Genomic DNA, 20,558 nt, shown 5'->3' on the forward strand with positions numbered 1-20,558 from the left:
AGAAGAGTTTCAGGGATTGCCAAACATGATTCCAATGATCAAGTTTGCAATCAGGCCTCGATGCTGCTAATCTCTGCCTTTGGAGGAGGAAGAGAGGAACTATACCCCTTCAGGAATTATTTTTATTGAAGCTCAGTGTGGAGGAGGTAGAACTTAGAATTCCATCTCTTTTGATCAAGTCCAAAGTGTTGCGTTTATACATGTCACCCTTAACTCACACTGTGAATCACCAGATGTACCATCTTCATTATATCAGTGAGAAAGAGAAAACCACTGAAATGATCATGGCACAATGTTTTTGGTCACTTGAATTTTTAAATTTTATACTTGATGGAAGAGCTCTTTTAGTCTTATTCATACACATAAACAATATTAGCTGGTTAAAGTATGCTAGAACTTCTTTGTATCTAGAGTCTGAATCACCAATGTTTATGTTTTCCAGACAGCATCATCCTCTCTGCCATCAAGCGTATTGGTCAGGCAGGATTTCCTGAAAGTATGCTCCACTACCACCTCTGGAATTTTCTTGCAAGCTGCTGATACCAATTTTGCAAGACTGGGTGCACGTGTGCAGTCAACCAGATTTCATCTCTACTGCTTCATGGCCAACAGCAATTGTAAGTCACTTTATGTTCTCATTTTAAGAGAAGTTAAAATATGAAAAAGCATTCATCAGAATTGGTGAAATAGAGCAAATATAATTTTACTCGAAAAATGGGTTCCGCTGTTTGAAAGTATTTGAAAACCTCTAGTGTTGTCAGAGGAACCTCAGTCTTGAGAAAATCGGAGGACCTGGGTTGAGTACTGCTTCACCTGACTAGTTTTAGCAAGCAATATGGTCTCTCTGAATCTCAGTTTTCTAACCTATAACCAGGGAATAAGCACACTTACCTCATGGTATGGTTGCAAAAATTAAAAGAAAATGTATATGCTACCAAAGCAGGAATATTTCCAGCTTGATTGTCCCTATCTTTCTGTTGTCCAGAGCAGTAATAGGGACCTAATAGTGGTTTCTAACAGTTGTATATTGAATGAATGGACCTTTCATGTGGCAGACTAAATGCGAACTCTCTCTATTGTCTTGGGGAAAGGCAGTATATTCTAATTGAAGGAGAAAGCTAAGCAGGGAATGTTTAAGCAGGTGTGTAATGTTCTTTAGTCTCTCTCCATTTCGCGTTAGTGGTTTTGTGGTTTTGGATTCTGTGTACTTCCCAAATAGTGGCCATTTTTTCCAGTCTAAAATTGCTTGGTTATTTTCTTATATGGCAAAGAAAATTGACATAACTGTAGGTCATAACTGTTTTATTACTCTTGAGTTCTTAAAAATGTCATTTATTTTAGTTTTCTTATATATGTTTATTGTTGAAATATTAAAATATACAGAAAATGTGGAAAAGAAAAAAATCATTTTATAATTTCACTGCCTAAAGAGAATAATTACTGATATTTTTTCTTATATAATTGGCAATGCAGTATACATATCTTATAGTCTGATTCTTCACTTGATATATTTGAGCATTTCTCCATATATTTAAATGTTCTTCACAAACATTATTTATAATGGTGCTATATGATAATCTGAGTAATCTGCACTTGCTGAAAATTTAGATTGTTTCCAATATATTGTTATTTTAGATATTATGGTAATGACTATCCTTGAATATTTATACTTATGTGCCTCTCTCATTTTTTTCAAAATAAATTCTTAAAAGTCTATTTATAAGGTCCAAGGGTTGAAATTTTACTCTAATTTAGTTAAGAATATTTGAATTTAGCTAAAACAGTGTTTCCAGAAAGTGACAAAATGAGGAGGATTGTGGAGGTGTGCCTGCCAGACTTGCCAGGTGGGCTTTGCCAGATTCACGCTTCCGTTTCCTCAGGGGCTGTCATGATGTGCTTTCTGAGTGACATTAGGGCTCATGAGTTGCTAGGACTGTCAGATGTTAAGACTGATAAGCCTCTTATTTATCTTTCTTTTTCCATCCAAAAAACCCGAACGTGATGTCCTCACTAAATGATGGGTAACTATGAGGAACAGTTCCCATTATTCCCTCATTTCATTCACATGATGAATGAGTTAGAAAATGAATGCAATGTCTGAGCACCAGGGGATCTGATTGTCACAGTATGAAAAGCCTTTTAGTGATAACTGCATACATGCTCCCATATTACTGCCAACAGAGTCGGCACAATCGAGTTCGAATGGTAGATGTACTAACTCCTGTGTGGGACCATTGACGTTTTTACAACCCACTTGCAGCATCATGTAACTGTTTTGCCAAGTCGAATCCTCCCAGTGAAGTCCAAATTGAATGAGGAGGAGGTTCGGTTTTCAGTGCAGTGGGAAGTCTACAAGGTAAGAAAAAAGTCTCCAAAATTATAATGCGAACCTGCCCCAGAAATGTGTATTATTTTTTGGAATGTGTACCAGCTGAACTGTAGGAAAAATAACAACCAAAGGCCATAATGGCTCTTTGGTGGATATTGTGTCCCATCTGTTGGTGGTAGCAGAGAAGATTCCAGGCTGTTATATTTGTAAAGCTTCTCATTGGTAACAAACCAAAATCCCTCCTGGCATTCTTCTTACTTTGAACTTGCTTTGTAGCTCATTTATTAGAAAGAAAAGATATGAAAATGGTTGGATGATGTCTGAAGGGCAGTAAAAATTTCAAGTATTCCTTGTTGCTTTCTAATGAAGAGGATAAGATGAATGATTTCATAACAAGCAACCAGAAAGAGTTTGAGAGCCAAAACTTGGCCAGGATTCCTACAAAGTGTTATATTCTTTAACTCGTAAGAATGTAATACTTGTGACAGGGCGTTTTATGTATCAACTTGAGACAGGTGCTCAGATTAAACACTATTTCTGGGTGTGTCTGCCAGGGTTTTTCCAGATGAAATTAGCAGTTGAATTAGTGGACTCAGTAGAGCAAATTGCCATCCTCTATGTGAATGACTATTATTCAATCCGTTGAGAACCTAAACAGAACAAAAGGCAGAGTCATGAGGATTTTTCCTTCCTCCTCACTTTTTTCTGTTAGCTTCTTGAGCTAGAACATCTCATCTCATCTTTTCCTGCCCTTAGACTGAAATTCACACCATCTACTCTCCTGGTTTCCATGCCTTTGGGTTTGGTTTGAATTACACCGCTGGCTTTTCTGGGTCTCCAGCTTGTAGATAGCAGATAATGGGACTCCTCAACTTCCATATTTACATGAACCAATTCCTCTTAATCAATCCATCTCTCCCCTACCCCTGAAGGTTTTGTTTCTCTGGAGAGCCCTACTACAATAATTCACTCTGATTTTCCTCAAAGAGAAATAGATACCTAATTGTATTTATGGCCCAGTGTGTGGATCACTGATTTTCACTCTTGCAGATTCAAGATTCTGGCTTAGATTGGACTTAGTTTATAGATGCTGGTCTCAGTTGGTCAGCCACTGACATGAGAACTCAGGTGCCTCTGGGATAATGTGTCTCAAGCACTCAGTTTGAAAACCTTAGTCATTCCAGAACAGAGGCAGTTGTGAGTACAGAATTGTGCTTGCCCTTTGTCTGGATCCTGTCAAGGCATAAGTACTGTGAGTGAAACTAAGAAAGCTATTTTAATCCTTAAAGAGATACTTTTAAACCTTTAGAGCTTCAGTGGAAGCTCAGATTGGGAATCCCACATTAAAGTGTAACCCCAGAATGTGGGCAGAGCACTGGGGCGACATCATTGTGGTGTCTTGAGGCAAGTGGCAGTGGAGGTCTGCGGGGAGCTGGCGTGAGGACCTCCACCCGTGGCAAAGGTCACGAGGAAGGAGGCTCGACATACGCAAAGGCGGGATCGAGCCTCAGGAGTCCCCCTGGAAATTCTCGAGCATCTACCCCCAAAACCAGAGTCTGCCTACTTTACTACTTTGTGCTCTCACCTACACCTCTGACTTTACGGGGCTGTCCCCCACCACCTCTTTCGGAGAAGGAGTTAACTTAGAGCTCCAGTTAATGAAAACTCCTGGGCGTGACAAGAGTGTTTTAACCTACAAACTCCTCTGAAGGTTCTCTGGCCTGCCTGACAGGCTTGTCCGGCCACATGTGATTGCTCACAGCCTCCTAATCGTGAGAGGCACAAGATGCTTTAAACCTTCTAAAAACAGGAGGGTTCAGGATGGGGAACACATGTATACCTGTGGCGGATTCATTTTGATATTTGGCAAAACTAATACAATTATGTAAAGTTTAAAAATAAAATAAAATTAAAAAAATTTTTTTAAGTCGCCCAATTAAAAAAAAAAAAAAAAGGAAAGTTAGAAAACCATTAGTCTAAGTATAGTGGGCTGATTAGAAACTGTATTGGTGAAGGGTTTTTCATTTGTTGAGCCAATGTTTGTTGCTAAGTCTCCACATCTCCTGCCCTTATACACATTAATGAATGTATAGAAGAAATAAGTATTAACCTTTGATATTAATCACATTAGACCTTAGGCTAAGTAAATTCTTTCCTTAACTAAAACCCACTACACCCTCACCCTATAGGAATGTAACTTTATCTTGTACCTTTGGAAGGTGGAGTCTTTTTTAAGAATAATCACCCCTGGAGAAATAAGTGTCCTGGTTGACTGACTGCTGTCACAAGGAGAGGGTCATAAATTGTCAGCAGGCCCCCTGACCAGAAGATGATGTAACACCCCTAAGACTTCTGTATACATTTGTATGAAGCACCTGACTTTGATAAAAGTCAGGACTGCTGACCCCAGGTGACTTTTGCATAACATCTCAGTGTATAAAAGTAGACCATGGAAAATAAAGAATTGGGATCAGTTTCTTGAAATACTGGTCTCCCCATGTCGTTCTCTCTCTCAAACTCTGGCTGAGTTTCCATCTGGAGCGCGGAGCCCGCCATGCTTACTAATTATGCCTGGGCTTCTAAGATCCGACCAGGGAGGCCTCAGTGTCTCCTCTCCTTCGGGAGAACGGAAGGACGCCTGCGGCCTATGTAAGTGGTGCAAACTTCTTGTCTTGAAGGTTTATTGGTCTCCTGTGTAAACCAAGCTACTCAGTCTCTTTTCTCCACTGAATTTTCCTCCTGAGCTATCCTCATTCTATTACTCTTTACATCTCTAATTAATATCTAATTGAAGCTATTGTATCCTGATCCTCGCCGACGCCATCCCCGCTTCGAACTCCCTGGATCAGCCGGGGCGGGACCTCGGCAGAGGTCCCATGCTCAAAAGGGCCAGGTTTACTGTGAATAAGTGTGACTTTGCCCCTCCCTACAGTCTCCTGGAATACTTGGTGGTAAGAGTGGGTAGGGGTGCAAGTGTTGAGGACAAGCAGAATCATGAGCCAGTGAAATTCATGCCACTTCTGTTAATATGACCTCATTCACACACTAGGAAATTGAATCCTCAAATCAGTGTTCACAAGGTATTCATGAGAATCATTTAGTTAAAGAGTATTAATCTTGCAAAGGCCTAATGCTGTAGAGACCTAAAATTAACCATACTGAGACCTAACTGTGTAAGAAAGTTAGGGGAACTAGTCAAACATAATTGTGCTGAAAAGCAGAAAATGTGTGAACTTGGTTCTTTCTCTTCAATGTATATGCACAGGAAATATGACATTTCTGCCCTAAGTTGAATGGCAATTTGCCTATGTAATGTGGTTTTCTGGTGATGGTGGGGGTGCCTACATTTTTAACTAGCTGACATAGGGATACAGAAGACCAGCCTGCTTGACTCAAGCTGGAATACTCTAGGGTACAAGTCATGGCCTTGAACTTGCCATAGGATCAGGCCAAAGCTGAAACACATAGACTTATTAAGTTCCAGGCATTGTTGTAACTACTTTATTAACAGCTCGTTTAATTTTCACTCTAACCTTGTGTATCAGACATTAGTTTCACTCCATTTTAATGATGAGGAAACTGAGACACAGGGAGCTTAAATAACTTGCCCAAGATCTCTTGGCTGATAAGTGCAGAACTGAATATAAATCTAGGCATCTAGCTCCAGAAGTCTTTCTTTTAAGCAAGATTCTGCCCAGATGCTTAGTGGTAACATTCACCTTTTGGTAGGGGTATTTCAATAGCATAGAATCTATAAACAGGGTGTGTGTGTTTTGTGTGTGTGTGTGTGTGTGTGTGTCTTGGCAAGTGTTGAGAAATGTGTGAAGACAGTAAATACAGATACTAGTCAATGATATTTTATAATTTTTGAAGGAATTTTACATTTTTGAAGAAAGTTAAAAAGTTAAAATAGAATATGAGTATCTACAAATGGGTGTTATAAATTCTTCAATCCGAGTCTTTACATCTCTTCTCTTTAAGGTAAAAGCCCAATGTACTACTAATCCCTTATGAAGAATAGCAGCCTGATTTAGTTTCATACCCTTTGACAGAGTCACCCATCACTGTGTACAACCTGCTTAGTATGGGAGGGATTAACTTTGATCTGATGAGCTGTATTTTATAAATGGAATTAATCACAGGCTTCAGGGAGATGAGGTCATCAGATTTACACTGAAGTTCTAGTGCAGTACAGGCATCAAGGCTGTATCTGCTCAGCTCCTGTCCAAAGGGTGAGCCTTCTCTTCTCCATGGAGGTATTTGGCCTTGGCTCCTCAAATAAGAGCATCCTCTCTGCTCTGCAGTCCCGCTGCTCTGTGCTTTCACACTGGAATGGAGAGGGAAGCTGTCAGAGTCAACAGTGTGTCTTCTTTCCATTATCGGTGTCGCCTCACATTCCTCTTCGATGCCTTTGACACTTCAGTCTTCAGCCACTGCCATGTGTTCTGCATAAATTTGTCCATTACTATTGCTTTCCTCATTGGTCAGAGGAGGGAAATAAATTTTTCCTTTCTATATTTTGTACTGTCTCTGGGCTCCTGTATGTGAACCTGGTGTGAAACTGATGAGCTGTCCCAAGGCAGAGAATCCCAATTTCTGAGGCTTCAAGAAGCAACTCAGTAGCTATGCATCTTCTGCTTGCTGGGAATGGAATAGTTCCCAATTCAGAGGCATAGGCCTCTATGTTCCAAATCTCTTTGGGATCTGAGATTTCCTGCCAAAGACAGACACACACAGACACGCACATGGTGTGGAACCTCTATATTGATAGAAGTGGCTGTAGCCACTCCTGCATCTCCTGTGTTCTTCAGCCTCCCTATGTTCAACCCTTGAAGCAGGCTTGGTTTACAGCTAAGCAATCACGTGCCTGTAAGACCTAGTTTGTTCCTAAAACCCGTTGGGCTAAAGAGTGCTGTTCAAAGCTGTATTGATTGAAGGCACTTAGGGTTTCAGCGCCTCTAAGGCAGAACTCTCAGAGGTTGTTTGATCTGTGGTCTCTTCGAGCACTCTCCAACCTGCTTTAGGGTCTCTTAAACGTGGATGAGCTTTAGAGGAAACCTAGCATTTTGTGGCAGAGGAGGACTGGAGGGGTTGGGACAAGTCCTTCTGGAACAGTTTAGAACTGGAATAGGCTACTCAGATCCACAGCACTCAGGACCAGCTAGTGGGCTATGTTGGACCATGGGAAAGAAAGTCGGGTGGCAGCCTTGCAGACAGTTATGTGCTCTAAGGCTTGACAAGGCCTTTGGGGAAATTCTGGAACCAAGATTTCCTGGGAGAGAGGTCCTGTGTCTCCCAGAAGTGGATTTACCTTAATACCTGCGAAGAGCCCACGAGAAGTGGTTTTGCTGTAGGCATAGTGGTGGATCAAAGTGTAGCAGCTGGGACTCTGGCCTAATTATGTTCCCTATTGGTAGCAGTTTGAGAGAAGCATTCTCTCTGTCACTGCCATAAAGGACTCCATGAAGGTCATGCATGAGGCTGCCTGGGAACATAAACAGAGTTATCCCTGCCCAAGTGGAGAAGAGAGAGCGTGGGTCTGAGCGCAGTGAAAGGAGGACCTATTCCCTCCAGTGAAAGAGAAGGCAGGCTCATCTCCTGAAGTTTCTGCATTGAGAGTAGGAGATAAGAAGAAGCAGATGGTGACCTCCAGGAAACGGAAAAGAGCTGAGGAGATCTCTGTAGGAGGAGGAGCTTTCTCGCAGTGCCTAGCACATGGCCAGCAGAGAGAGGCCACACAGTCAGCATGGGGCCAGCTTGTAGCAATGGGATCACGGTGGAGGAGATGGTGGCTGAAAGAGCTGACTTGTGTGTGACAGTGAGATATTGTGATTCTGTAGTGACCAGAAATGTGGGGAAACAGCCTTGATCCAAGGTCGAGTCAAGGAGAGTCATAAGCGGTGTTGATGAGAGCTGTTATCTATGGATGTGAGTCAGGGAACAGAGTGGTTGGGAGCTCAGGGTTCAAACAGTCACACAGAGGCCACTGGCGTTCCTCATGTTATGGTGGGCACCTGTCCTTCATGTGTATGCCAACTAAGGAAGCGCTTTCTCTCTCTTTTCTCTTTAAGTGCATGTCAAGGATGATGAAACCAAATGGTGACTAAAGAGGATATGGAGCAATTATATAAAGAGAAATAGTTTGACTTGTGTGGTTGAAAACTCTAAGTGAATACAGGCAGTAGGTCAATCGTTTTCCTATCCTGGTTTGACAAGGACATGGACTGTGTGGAGAAAGGACAAGCTTTTCAGGATAAAACTAGCTTTTCAGCCTAGTTATTGGCTCACAGTATTTTATTTATTTATTTTGATGTAAGCCACACTGAGCCCAATAAAGGAGAACTAGCCAAATTAGCAGGATCTGGGTTCTCATTCCTGGAACTTGCTAACAGGAGGGTATCAGTCAGGCTTATAAAATTAACATTTTACTGATAGCAATGCACAAAGCCTTTTAATGATGGCTTTGGTCTCTGAGCTTAGGCTCTTGACTGCCTGTTCCTTAGCAACGGAAGGATTGGCAGAGAATGTGTTTTGATGTATCATTAAATAAAGGCTGCACAATGCTGAAAACTGGGGGCAGAAATTGGGATAATTGTATTTATTTTTTGGTGTATTATGTTAAAAATAAACAGAAATCCTTTATGCCCTAGAAAATATGCTCTCACTTGAGCATGCTGTCTCTGACTCTTTCTCTTGTGCTTTTTGAGCACTACCGTTTCTTTTTCTCATTCCCCACCCACCTCTGCAATTTAAGCACGCATTTATCTTTTCTTATGAATAGCATTTCAAGGTTTTTTTCCAGCTCTGTTCTGTCATAAAAAAATTGGATCACACACTATCACAGCCAAAAGAGTTTGTAGGGATCCTTTAGCAACCTGCTTTGCTTTATGGTTCAGAAAGGGGAAGGGACTGCCTGGATCTGACTTGTTCTTTACCTCTCAGATTAATTGTCACCTCCTCTGTGAAGCCTCTCCTGATGCCACAGGGCTAATAGGCACCTTGTTTGAAAGGATTCACCAGATTATAGTTGTTGTTTACTTGTTTGTCTCGTCAGTTCCACAATGACTCTTGTTCGTTGTCCCAAACCCAGAGCTTCATAGGGTGTCTGACTTGCATTTGATATATAAGAAATATGATTTAAAATTGTCCAAGGCCATGGCACCAGTTAGTGAAAAACTAGGGCTAAGACCCAGGTTTCCTAGTTTCAAGTTTACTGTTATTCCATGACCTACTTTACAACTGTTACCAAATGCAAGTTTCAGTGATGTCAAGTCATACTGAAACATCTGAGTTTTGAGCAGAGAAAGGTTTAGTGCAGGGCCAAGCCAGAAGAGCGGATGGCTCATGTCCCTAAACCCTGAACTCCCCAGATGGTTTCAGCAAAGCATTTTTAAAGGCCAGGTGAGGGAAGGGAAGGCCACAGGGTATGTGATCAGCTTGTGCACAGTTCTCTGACTGGTTGATGTCGAGGTAACACAGTGGGTAACATTACCAGTCCTCAGGTGCCAGAAGATCTGGGGGCTATGTGCTCATGTTTATCAGGTAGTTAATTTCTTCCATTTGGTGGTGGTTTTAGCATCTGAAAAATGCTGGAAATATGCACAAGATACAATTATCTAGGTATTGATACTGCAAAGAAGAGCTACAGCAGAGGACATGGGAGAGAGGTCTATCCCAGAAAGGCCCCACAGGGTCTTGTGTGGTGACACAGCTCTTACAGTGATGTAGAGAAAATGAACACATTTAGAGGACCGAGCTATGCTAAGTCTTCCTGCTGCTTTCGGTCAAGGAGAGTGGACCATGAAGATGACCAAATCCAAGTGGCTGGGGCTGCCTGGGCTTCAGCTCCATTTCTGCCGTGGGTGGATCCAGTTCATGGAATGAGCTGGACTCTACTTCAGATCATCCCACTTCCCTCCCTGACATTTAGCAAAAGAACAAAGTGCCTGTTCTACAGGTGCTGTGTTAGTCTCTGCTGATGCAATAGTTAACTAAAACAGTCAGGGTTCTAACTCACACGGAGACAACAGCAACATCTAAGCATAACCACTATTGGCCCCTCACATTTTTTACTCCATGTCACATTTCAATTTTCCAGTTCTCTAATTATCAAGGTCTCCAAGGTTTATGAGGGCGATATCTCTAGTAAGATACTTCTGTTCTCCACATTTTCTTTTCTCATTAATCAGACTCTGATGAAACCCTCTGTGCCTGGAAATGACAGCCAAGTTACTCCTCTCCATATTCTGACAGTTTGATAGGATATATTACATTCTCCACCTGACATCAGCACCTCTCATTCATTTCATAACCATCTGCATTCTGGCTTCTGCTCCTCATCTCCCCAGCCCACCTTCCATTGGCCTTCACTCCAATATTTCATGAAATTCCTCTGTCAGAGTCTCCAGTGATTTCTAATTGCCAAATACAGTGAATGGAGCTTTAATATTCATTGTACTTGCTACCTCTGTGGTGTAGTAAACCCTTGACACTTGGGTGAAATATGTCCCAAGAACATTATGTACTCTAGATTCTTGAGTATCACTCTTGCCTATAACATCATCATAACTTGCACTAGATTGCAACTAAAGAATTTTGCTGATTTTGATTCTTAATGAGAGTTAATGTGTCCTTGACAATAAGTAGAAGAAAATACAGCTGCTTAGAGAAGTGGATATTTCCTGCTAAGTGATGTGCTGTCCTTAGTAGCTGAGAACTCATGTGGGTGCCCTCACTAAGATTTCAGACTGCTACTTGTCATGAAAATTGGGATTGCTCAGACAACTGAAACTAAGAAAGTTAAAACTACGAAGGCCTGAGCCTACCTTACCATCACTCACTCCATCTTTAACACCCTTTCTCCCCTTGGGCTTTGGATTCCTTGATCTCTGTTGCTTCCAACTCTTCAGGATAGATTCCTTTCCTTTCGCCCATCCCATAAGTATTAGTATTATGGAGAGCACTGATCTCAGATAATTTCCTTTTTATTAAATAAACTCTCTTGTGCCTGAGAGTTTGATCATTCCATATTTACTGTATATTCCAGTACTGGATGGTTCAAAACATAAATGTGCTGGGAAAAATTGTCCATCCAGCGTGATTCCTGTGTTGTGCTGACACCATTCCGCATGTACTTGTAGTATGTGCACTCATGTTGGTTACTTTCCATTTGATCTAGGTCTATTCTCCACTTGTTCCTTGCTCCATGCTCCGGAAGGCTGACTTCTGTGGTATGTATCACCTAGTTCTTTGGCCAGTCAGAGGTATTGATTAGAGCTTGGGGACAGGAGAAGAGAGGTGGGGGCCTCTCTTGCCCTCATTCTCTCCCTGCCTGGCAGTAGGACTGGTAGTGGCTATACTCCTTCGTGGCCAGAAGTTATACTAGGTGGGCCTTCTCCCATGACTTCAGTTTTCAGTGGGCTATAATAACATAGTTTATTCCTTCTTGCTGTTGCTAGCCCCTGGATGTTTCAGCATTCTCTTGTTTGTTTCCGTAAACATGCCCATGACTCTGTAAATAGTGCCTCCATTGGAAATTCCTTCAGTTAAGCCATTCTGAATGAGCCATCTGTTTTCCACAGGTCCTTGAGAATACAGAGCTCATTTACCTTACAGAAATAGGCACTAAATCATCTCCTACCCTTCCTCAACTACCTTAGCTATTTTTCATTTTAACTATTGCAATCTCAATTGTACAAACTCTCAGAAGCAGTGAAAGTCATCTGCCAAAAAGAGCTCTGAGACCGGAGTCCTACATAAGGTGAAGATATAAGGGCTGGGCAAAAGAAAATGCATTAGCGAGTAAGGCTTTAAAGAAACAGTGAAGTAGATTACTAAGTCTCCCTTCGTTTCTCTTCATTCTATTTCCTTAGTGGCACCAAATGAAATTTTTGAAATTCAAGTTGGATCAGGCTATTCTCTTTAAAAACCTCTGGTGGCTCACTGGTATTCATGATGTAAAATTTAAACTCCTTTATGTGTGTTCATAATTCCTTATTGTTTTGGCTTTTCCTTACCTTTCTCTGGCATCCTTCCTGCCAAACACTGAATGCCCACTGGCCCCTTATGTACCATATCAAGTATTTAGTTCAATATTTTTCTCTCCCCAGCTTCTCCTGCTTTGTTTTCTGTCTTAATGACATCATTAGTCATTCAAATTCTAAAAGTCACAAGAGGCTTTTAATTTTATCTCCTTCAACATCAGCATCTAGTAACTTGAAACGCTACCTAGAAGAGAGAGACCCAGCTTTGTCCTTTACCGGAAAAGTCACTCCATGTGAATTTTTAGTTTTGTACATTCAGAAGGGTTTGGTACACAGTAGGGAGGTGATGTATAAATTAGTCCAGGATCCTGAAGGCATGTCAGTGAAAGCACTCTCTTGCTCTCTTTAGTTGCTAAGTTGTGTCCAACTCTTGCAACCCCATGGACTGTAGCCTGCCAGGCTCCTCTGTCCATGGGATTCTCCAGGCAAGAATCCTGGAGTGGGTTGCCATTTCCTTCTCCATGATCACACTGGAAGTTTCCAAATAACTTGTTTTCTCTAGCTTTTCCTTAGCTCTTTTTACTGTGTCTTTGTTTCTTTTAGAAATAGATTTTTCCTTCACAGTATATACTCCAAAAATGCTGTAATAGAGATGGAAAAAGTTTCCATGAATATGAGAGTTTCCATAGCACAGCCACCACCTAGTGGCCTTGGAAGAGTATAGGAATAATTAAGAATTCAAAGGCAGTTCACCATCAAATTACAAATTTGGCAGCTTTAATTTTGGAATTAAAACAGCCAGATTGTGTTCATTTAAAATGTTTTATATTGGCATAACAGATGTCTTCCCTGGGGAACACTCTCAGCAATTAAAATATATAGATACATAAAATATATATGTATATATTTTAAGATCCATTATTCTGTGGCATTGTTGTTTTTATGTTACCAGCCAGAGGAAATTATAAAATGGTAATAATAGTAGACATTTTAACAAACTCTTGTACAGACTCTGATTCAAGGAAAAAAATACCCTGAGATACCAAAACAGATAGATGATTCTCTTAATCTAAAGAAATCTAGAGGAAAGAGAGTCCACAGATGGATTTGCCAACTCATACTAGGATCCACAAAGAGCAACTGAAATTTCTAAAGAGAGAGATGTCTTACATAAACATTTTTTATGCAGGTGAGACGAAGGGGAAAGGTTAGTGCTTTGATAAGTAGGTTGTGCACTTATTATATTTCATTTGCTTTTGACTTAGAAATTTGAAATTGACCTAGGTACTTGTATTAGCCAGTGTTCAGCCAGGAAAATGGAAGCAATTCATGTCTTCCAAGTATGGAAACTTTTATCCAGGGAATTGCAGGCTTACAGAAGTTGGAAAGTCTGGAGAGACAAAATTCTGGGAAGCCACCAACAATGATATAGTTATTGGCTTGGCCAAAAAGTTTGTTCAGGTTTTTGCACCATTTTATGGAAAAACTGAAGTTTGACCATCAAAAAGGCTGAGCTCCAAAGAATTCATGCTTTCTAATTGTGATGCTGGAGAAGACTCTTGAGAGTCCCTTGGACTGTAGGGAGATCAAACCAGTCAATCCTAAAGGAAATCAACCCTAAATATTCATTGGAAGGGCTAAAACTGAAGCTAAAGCTTCAATACTTTGGCCACCTAATGTGAAGAGCAGAATCATTGGAAAAGACCCTGATGCTGAAAAGATTGAGGGCAGGGAGTGAAGGGGGTGACAGAGAATGAGATGGTTGGATGGTATCACCGAATCAATGGAGATGAGTTTGAGCCAATTCTGGAGTTAGTGAAGGAAGAGGAGCCTGGTAGGCTGCAGTCCATGAGGTTGTCCATGTTCAGTCCATTAGTGACTGAACAACAACAATGAGAAAACCCAAAAGAATTTTTGGCCAACCCAATAGTAATTGCTTTCAAGGTGTCCCCTGGAAATTTATGTGAATCTCAAGGATTCTAGACAGCTATTGCTACCTTCTCAGCCTTTAGCACTAAGGCAAGTAGTCTCCAGGGACCTAGGCCCATGACCTTAGCTAGCTTCCATAGCTTGGAAGCTGCCTGTATGTCCACATATGTCTGCCTGTACCTGCCTCCAGGCAACAATGGCTTCCTTCCATCTCCCACCCTCTAGCTCTCACACCAAGGGTTCCACATTGGCAGCTGTAGCCCAAAATCAGAGGAGAAAGGGAATTTGGGGAATGCTGTTTCTGGCTTTCCGTTTCCAATGCAGAGCAAGCCAGAAGAGGAACACTAATGTGAAAAGTAGAGTATATAATTTCAGTGACAAAAGTTTCATATTCAGCAGCAAATTTCAAATAGCATTGGAAAATTTCTCATTAATTTTTACTGGCAGGAAGGAAACATGTATAGTGGAAAGAAAGTGGTCTTTGGAGTTGACACACCTGGGTTTGACTCCTGATCTCCTTCATCTTAGCTTTGTGGTCTTGAATGCATCATACCACCCTTCAGAGCCTTTGTATTTTCATCCAGAAAAATGTAGATAATGATGTCCTTTGTGAAGCATTGCTTTGGAAAGTAAATGAAATAATCTATGTAAAGCGTTTATTTTGCACCACAGGGCTTGGCATGTACTAAGCAGTCAGAAAATATTAACTCTGTAAGAAATTGAAACTGGGGCCAGGCATTCAAGGCTATAGCAGGTTGTCTATTTCTATGCCTTGAGCAAATTACAGTGTTGTTGCTACATTTGTAATGGCTTGCCTTTTCCCTTGTAGTTACAGTACTTACAACTTTAAGTATCAATAAGCTTTTCTCTCTCGGTATTTCTTTTACAATTTTCTCATCCAGAAATAGCAGCACAAGGAAGGCAGCATAGTTTGGAAACTTTGCCAGTAATTGGTTGTGTCTCCCTGAACAATTAAGTTACTTTCTCAAAGCTGCAATCTCCTTATGTGTAAAATGACAAGCTTAAAGTATGCAGGAAGGAGGAAGGCATGACTTTGATTGTTTGATTTCGTTTATTTCATTTGTCCAACATTTTCCTGCCTTGTCTGTTATGTTTAAATCACTGTTAGCTACTATGTGGGTGACTAAAAAAGATGTATATTAAAACCACTCACCTAGAGCCAGGCATCCTGGAGTATAAAGTCAAGTGGGCCTTAGGAAGCATTACAACAAACAAAGCTGGTGGAGGTGATGTAATTTCATTTGAGTTATTTCAAATCCTAAAAGATGATTCTGTTAAAGTGCTGCAGCCAATATGCCAGCAAATTTGGAAAATTCAGCAGTGGCCAGAGGACTGGAAAAGATAAATTTTCATTCCAGTCTCAAAGAAGGGCAATGCCAAGGAATGTTCAAACTACTGAACAATTGCACTAATTTTGGATGCTAGTAAGGTTATGCTTAAAATTCTTCAAGCCAGGCTTCAGCATTATGTGTACAGACACCATCCAAATGTACAAGCTGGGTTTAGAAAAGGCAGGGGAACCAGAGATCAAATTATCAGCATTCATTGGATCATAGAGAAAGCAAGGGGATTCCAGAAAAATATCTATTTGTGCTTCATTGACTACAGGAAAGGCTTTGACTGTGTAGATCAACACCAAACTGTGGAAAATTCTTAAAGGGATGGGAATACCAGACCACCTTACCTGTCTCCTGAGCAACCTGTATGCGGGTCAAGAAGCAACAATTAGAACCTTACATGGAACAACTGTCTGGTTCAAAATTGGAAAAGGAGTACATCAAGGCTATATATTGTCACTCTGTTTATTAACTTAGATGCAGAGTACATCATGTGAAATGACAGGCTGGATGATTCACAAGCTGGAATCAAGATTGGCAGGAGAAATATCAACAACCTCAGTTATACAGATGATAACACTGTCATGGCAGAAAGTGAAGAGGAACTAAAAAACCTCTTGATGAGAGTGAAAGGAGAGTGAAAAAGTTGGCTTAAAGCTCAACATTCAAAAAACTAAGATCATGGCATCCAGTCCCATCACTTCATGGCAAATAGATGGGGAATCAATGGAAACAGTGAAAGGTTTTATTTTTGGGGGGCTCCAAAATCACTGTGGATGGTGACTGCAGCCATGAAATTAAAAGATGCTTGCTCCCTGGAAGGAAAGCTATGACCAACCTAGACAGCATATTAAAAAGCAGAGACATTATTTTGCCAACAAAGGTCCATCTAGTCAAAGTTATCATTTTTCCAGTTGTCATGTATGGTGAGTTGGACTATAAAGAAGGCTGGATGCTGAAGAATGATGCTTTTGAGTTGTTATATTGGAGAAGACTCTTGAGAGTCCCTTGGACAGTAAGAGATCAAACCAGTCAATCCTAAAGGAAATCAACTCTGAATATTCATTGAAAAGACTGATGCTGAAGCTGAAACTCCAATATGTTGGCCATTTCATGCAAAGAGCCAACTCATTGCAAAAGACCCTGATGCTGGGAAAGATTGAGGGTAGGAGGAAAAGACGGAGACAGAGGATGAGATAGTTAGATAGCATCACCGACTCAATGGACATGAATTTGAGCAAACTCCAGGAGATAGTGAAGGACAGGGAAGCCTGGTGAGCTGCCATCCATGGGGTCGCAGAGTCAGATATGACTTAGTGACTGAACAACAACAATATAAAAACATGGCCCCTGCCAGTAAGACAGTATAATCCAGTAAGACAAAGATATCAATACATAAATTGTAGTAGATTTGGAGTTTCTGGCGTGAACTTACAAGGCTTTATCATGGTGGGTAATAAACAGTAAATATATGAGAAACTTCATGGAGAGGGAGGTAAGTGATACTCACTTTAAAAAATATTCCAAAACAAGGACTATATTCAGTATCTTTTCATGACCTATAATAGAAAAGAATCTGAAAAAGAAAAAAAATATATATCCAAATCACTTTACTGTATAGCTGAAACTAACAAAATATTATATCAACACTTCAGTTAGAGGAAATATTCCAGTGATTCCTCTAGGCTTTGCTTTCCACTGAGAAAAGACACTGCCAAATGTAAATAATTGGTTGGTTCTTCAGTCAACCTCTTATCAACAACTTGGCACCCATTTTCTGTACTGTTGTAGGCTGTGCTAGGATGTGGATATACTGACAACTATTTTATCTGCCCTCAAAGATTTTTCATTTTAGTTGTTTGAATGTACCTTTTACATAGTTGATGTATCTTTGGTTAATCCCATGGACAGAGGAGTCTGGCAGGCTACAGTCCAAGAGGTTTGCAAAGAGCTGGACATGACTGAGTGACAGAGCAGACACACAAAATCACTAAGAAAGGCTCGCAGGATTGGAAACCTGTCAGTCTGTGTCTTTGCCATAATGTTAAAATTTAACTCACTTTTCTAAAGTTTGCCTGGGATTACTCATTTCATCCTTTTATTGGTCTCTGACTTAGGAATATGGGTGGTATTACCTTTTCTAATATTCCACCGAGTTATATTTATAGAGTATAATTTTGTGTATTGAATACACTACTTATCATCCATAAAATATTGATTAAAGAAGCAATTTAGAAAACAGTACTGGTCTCAATTTAAATATTCTTTTAACTGTGAAGATTTATGACCTACATATATAATTGAAATTAAGTTGTACTAAGAATGACAGGTACATTCAATGTTGAAATGAGTTAGAGAAGTTGCTGTTAGATCACTATTTCAGAATATTTATTAAAAAGTTTTTTTAAAATTCCTCGGAGAATCATTGTAGTGATTAGTGCAATTGGCATTTTTTTTTTTTTCAAATAGGAACATGTCTCACATTCAGACAGAAGTCCTCCTTTCAAAGAAATATAGCCACACAGACACTAATGGATGAGCCATCAGTCATGCATTGGGAAAACTAGTTTAAGTTTTAAGGCGTACTAATCCTTGATGTCTCATGCCTCAAAAAGTTAATCCTGGCTTTGCAAATCGTGTTGCAGAACAGTATTTTATGAATGGTATAGCATCTTGTTATCCATTACTGTGCTGTGCAAGCTTTGTTGCTACCACTTCATTTTCAAAAGCACCAGGCTAGTGCTGTTGACAATGATGTGTAACACTGGTGTATATCGCTCAGGCCATGTTTTATAATGAGGACAGGAGTTTTCAATTTGGGTGTCTGATATTAACATGGGTTTTCTTTACTACATTAAGCTGTCTTGGTAACAGATTGTCATAGAATGTACCATTAACCATTCCACTTGCATTAACTCCAAATGAATATGAAGTTTCTTTGTGTTGAGATCTACAGAGATTTGTTATGGGTAAAGGAAATTTTGGAACTAGAAAGGACAAATCCCTTCAATATCTAATATCTAAAACATCTAACTGGGTTGTTTGACTGGGAGTGTAGTAGTGAGACCAGTGGAAAGTGAGGCTAATAGATCTTAAACCACAATTTGATCACCTTAGTTTCCTGTTTAAAATCCTATATAGGCTTTTCATTTTGTCAAGCTAAATCCCCAATATCTTGGCACAGCCTCTGTTACCTAAGGGTGGTTTGCTTGCCCATCTTTGTCTTCCGCTCTTCCTCCTACCTCTCCCCCACAAGATTCCTTAAAATCTTTCTCTTCTTTCCCTGGAATGCTCCTATCTTTTCTTTATCTACCTAATTTATAGACAGAGCTCAAGTGATAACTCCTTTGGGCAGCATTCCTTCACCAGCCCAGAAAAATTAATTGAAGAAAGCAAAATTTTAACAAGAGATACTTTTCTCATGTCTTATCAAATTAATCAATTAAACCCAGTATGTGATATGATATACTAGAGTTTATCCAGATTAGTTAAAGTGATACTGACCAGGGCTCTTGGCCTTCCCCAGTCAAAAGAAATTGATGAGGAGCTAGAAAGGAAATTTAGGCAAGGTTTTATTGGGGGCCCTGTTGTAGCAGTGGGGAGTAAAAACAAGTAACAGTTTCCCATGCTTGCTCCCAAAGGAGGGGCAAGCTGATTCCTTCTATGGGATGAAGGTAAGGATGTGTCCAGGGGTTGGGGTAGAGGGATGGCTGAGGTGATTTGCCCTCCCCTTTGGTGGTGTTGAATGGAGGGGGCACACACAGTACACTGCTTTTGCTCCCAAGTTCCTGCTTTTGCTCCTGGCTCTTCAGAACTGGCAGTTACGCTTTCTGTTTTTTTTTTTTTTTTTTGTATCTTCTCCATAATTTGCCCCAACTGTGCATGCACATGGTTGTTTTTAGTCTCTTAACAGTTTGTTTGTATTTTATTGCTTGAGGAGATGTTTGTTCAGGTGCAAGCATTATTTATTGCAGCAAAGGGTACCAGGTCCCAGCCTGTCTCAAAAGGACTGTCACAGCATCCTATACATGCCTGTAATGTTACATTGATCAATCTCTAGTGAAATTTCTAAGTACTGGTTTGTCCACCCTTATATTTGTTTTTAACATGTGTATCTCCAGTGCCTAGCACCATCTTTGGCATAGAATAATATATAAGAACTAACATTTGGCTGAATGTTACTATATGCCAGCCACCTGATCAAGTCTTTTGCATTGTATTAACTTATTTAATTTTCAGTATTAACCTGTGATTCAAGGGCTAGCATGATCAGCATTGTACAGATGAAGAGTCAGAATGATAAGAACTGTGACCCATTTCCCAAGGTCACTTAGTAGGTGACAGAATCAGAGTCTGAATGGTATGGTCCCAAGACCCATGTTTTTAACCATGAAATGTTCTTTCTCTTTTGTAGATGGTAGATTCTCAAAAATATTTGGGGAATGAACAGCAATATAATTAGTGTGATGTATTCATTAGTATTAAAGTTTACACAGGCCCCTGAGTATCTGCATTCTCAGTCCAATGAAGCTTTCTTAAAGACTGTCCTACTTTATAAGTCAGAGGAACAATGTAGTAAGTATGCTAGCCTGAGAGACCTGCATTCTAGTTAAGTCCTGCCATGAACATACTACATGACCTTAGATAAGTAAGTTTACCTATCTGGGCCTCAGTTTCCACATGTGTGAAATAAACTAATAGGACTCAATGAATACCAAGGAAACTACCAACTCTATAGTTTTATCCTTTCTGAGTATAATGCCATTTTCCTCCAACTTGTAACCAAAATTGCTATTTTAGGTATTGTTAGCAAATATTTCAAAATTAGTGTATATATACTTTATGCTGGTTGTGGTGGTGGTTTAGTCAATAATTCATGTTCGACTCCCCCAGGGACTGTAACAACCCACCAGGCTTCTCTGTCCATGGGATTATCCTGGCAAGAATACTGGAGTGGGC

General features: G+C 40.3%; 1 long non-coding RNA gene across 1 annotated transcript in view; it reads left to right on the plus strand.

Moving 5' to 3' along the window:
- The first annotated feature begins 444 nt into the window (after window positions 1-444).
- LOC138989530 (uncharacterized) overlaps window positions 445-20,558 on the plus strand; it is a 350,895-nt gene continuing 330,781 nt past the window's right edge. Inside the window, exons 1-2 of the long non-coding RNA XR_011465821.1 lie at window positions 445-617; window positions 2,182-2,356. This is a non-coding gene — a long non-coding RNA (uncharacterized lncRNA). The remainder of the gene's footprint in view (window positions 618-2,181; window positions 2,357-20,558) is intronic.

The sequence above is a fragment of the Bos mutus genome, chromosome 10 (assembly GCF_027580195.1).
Source record: "Bos mutus isolate GX-2022 chromosome 10, NWIPB_WYAK_1.1, whole genome shotgun sequence".
NCBI lineage: Eukaryota > Metazoa > Chordata > Mammalia > Artiodactyla > Bovidae > Bos > Bos mutus.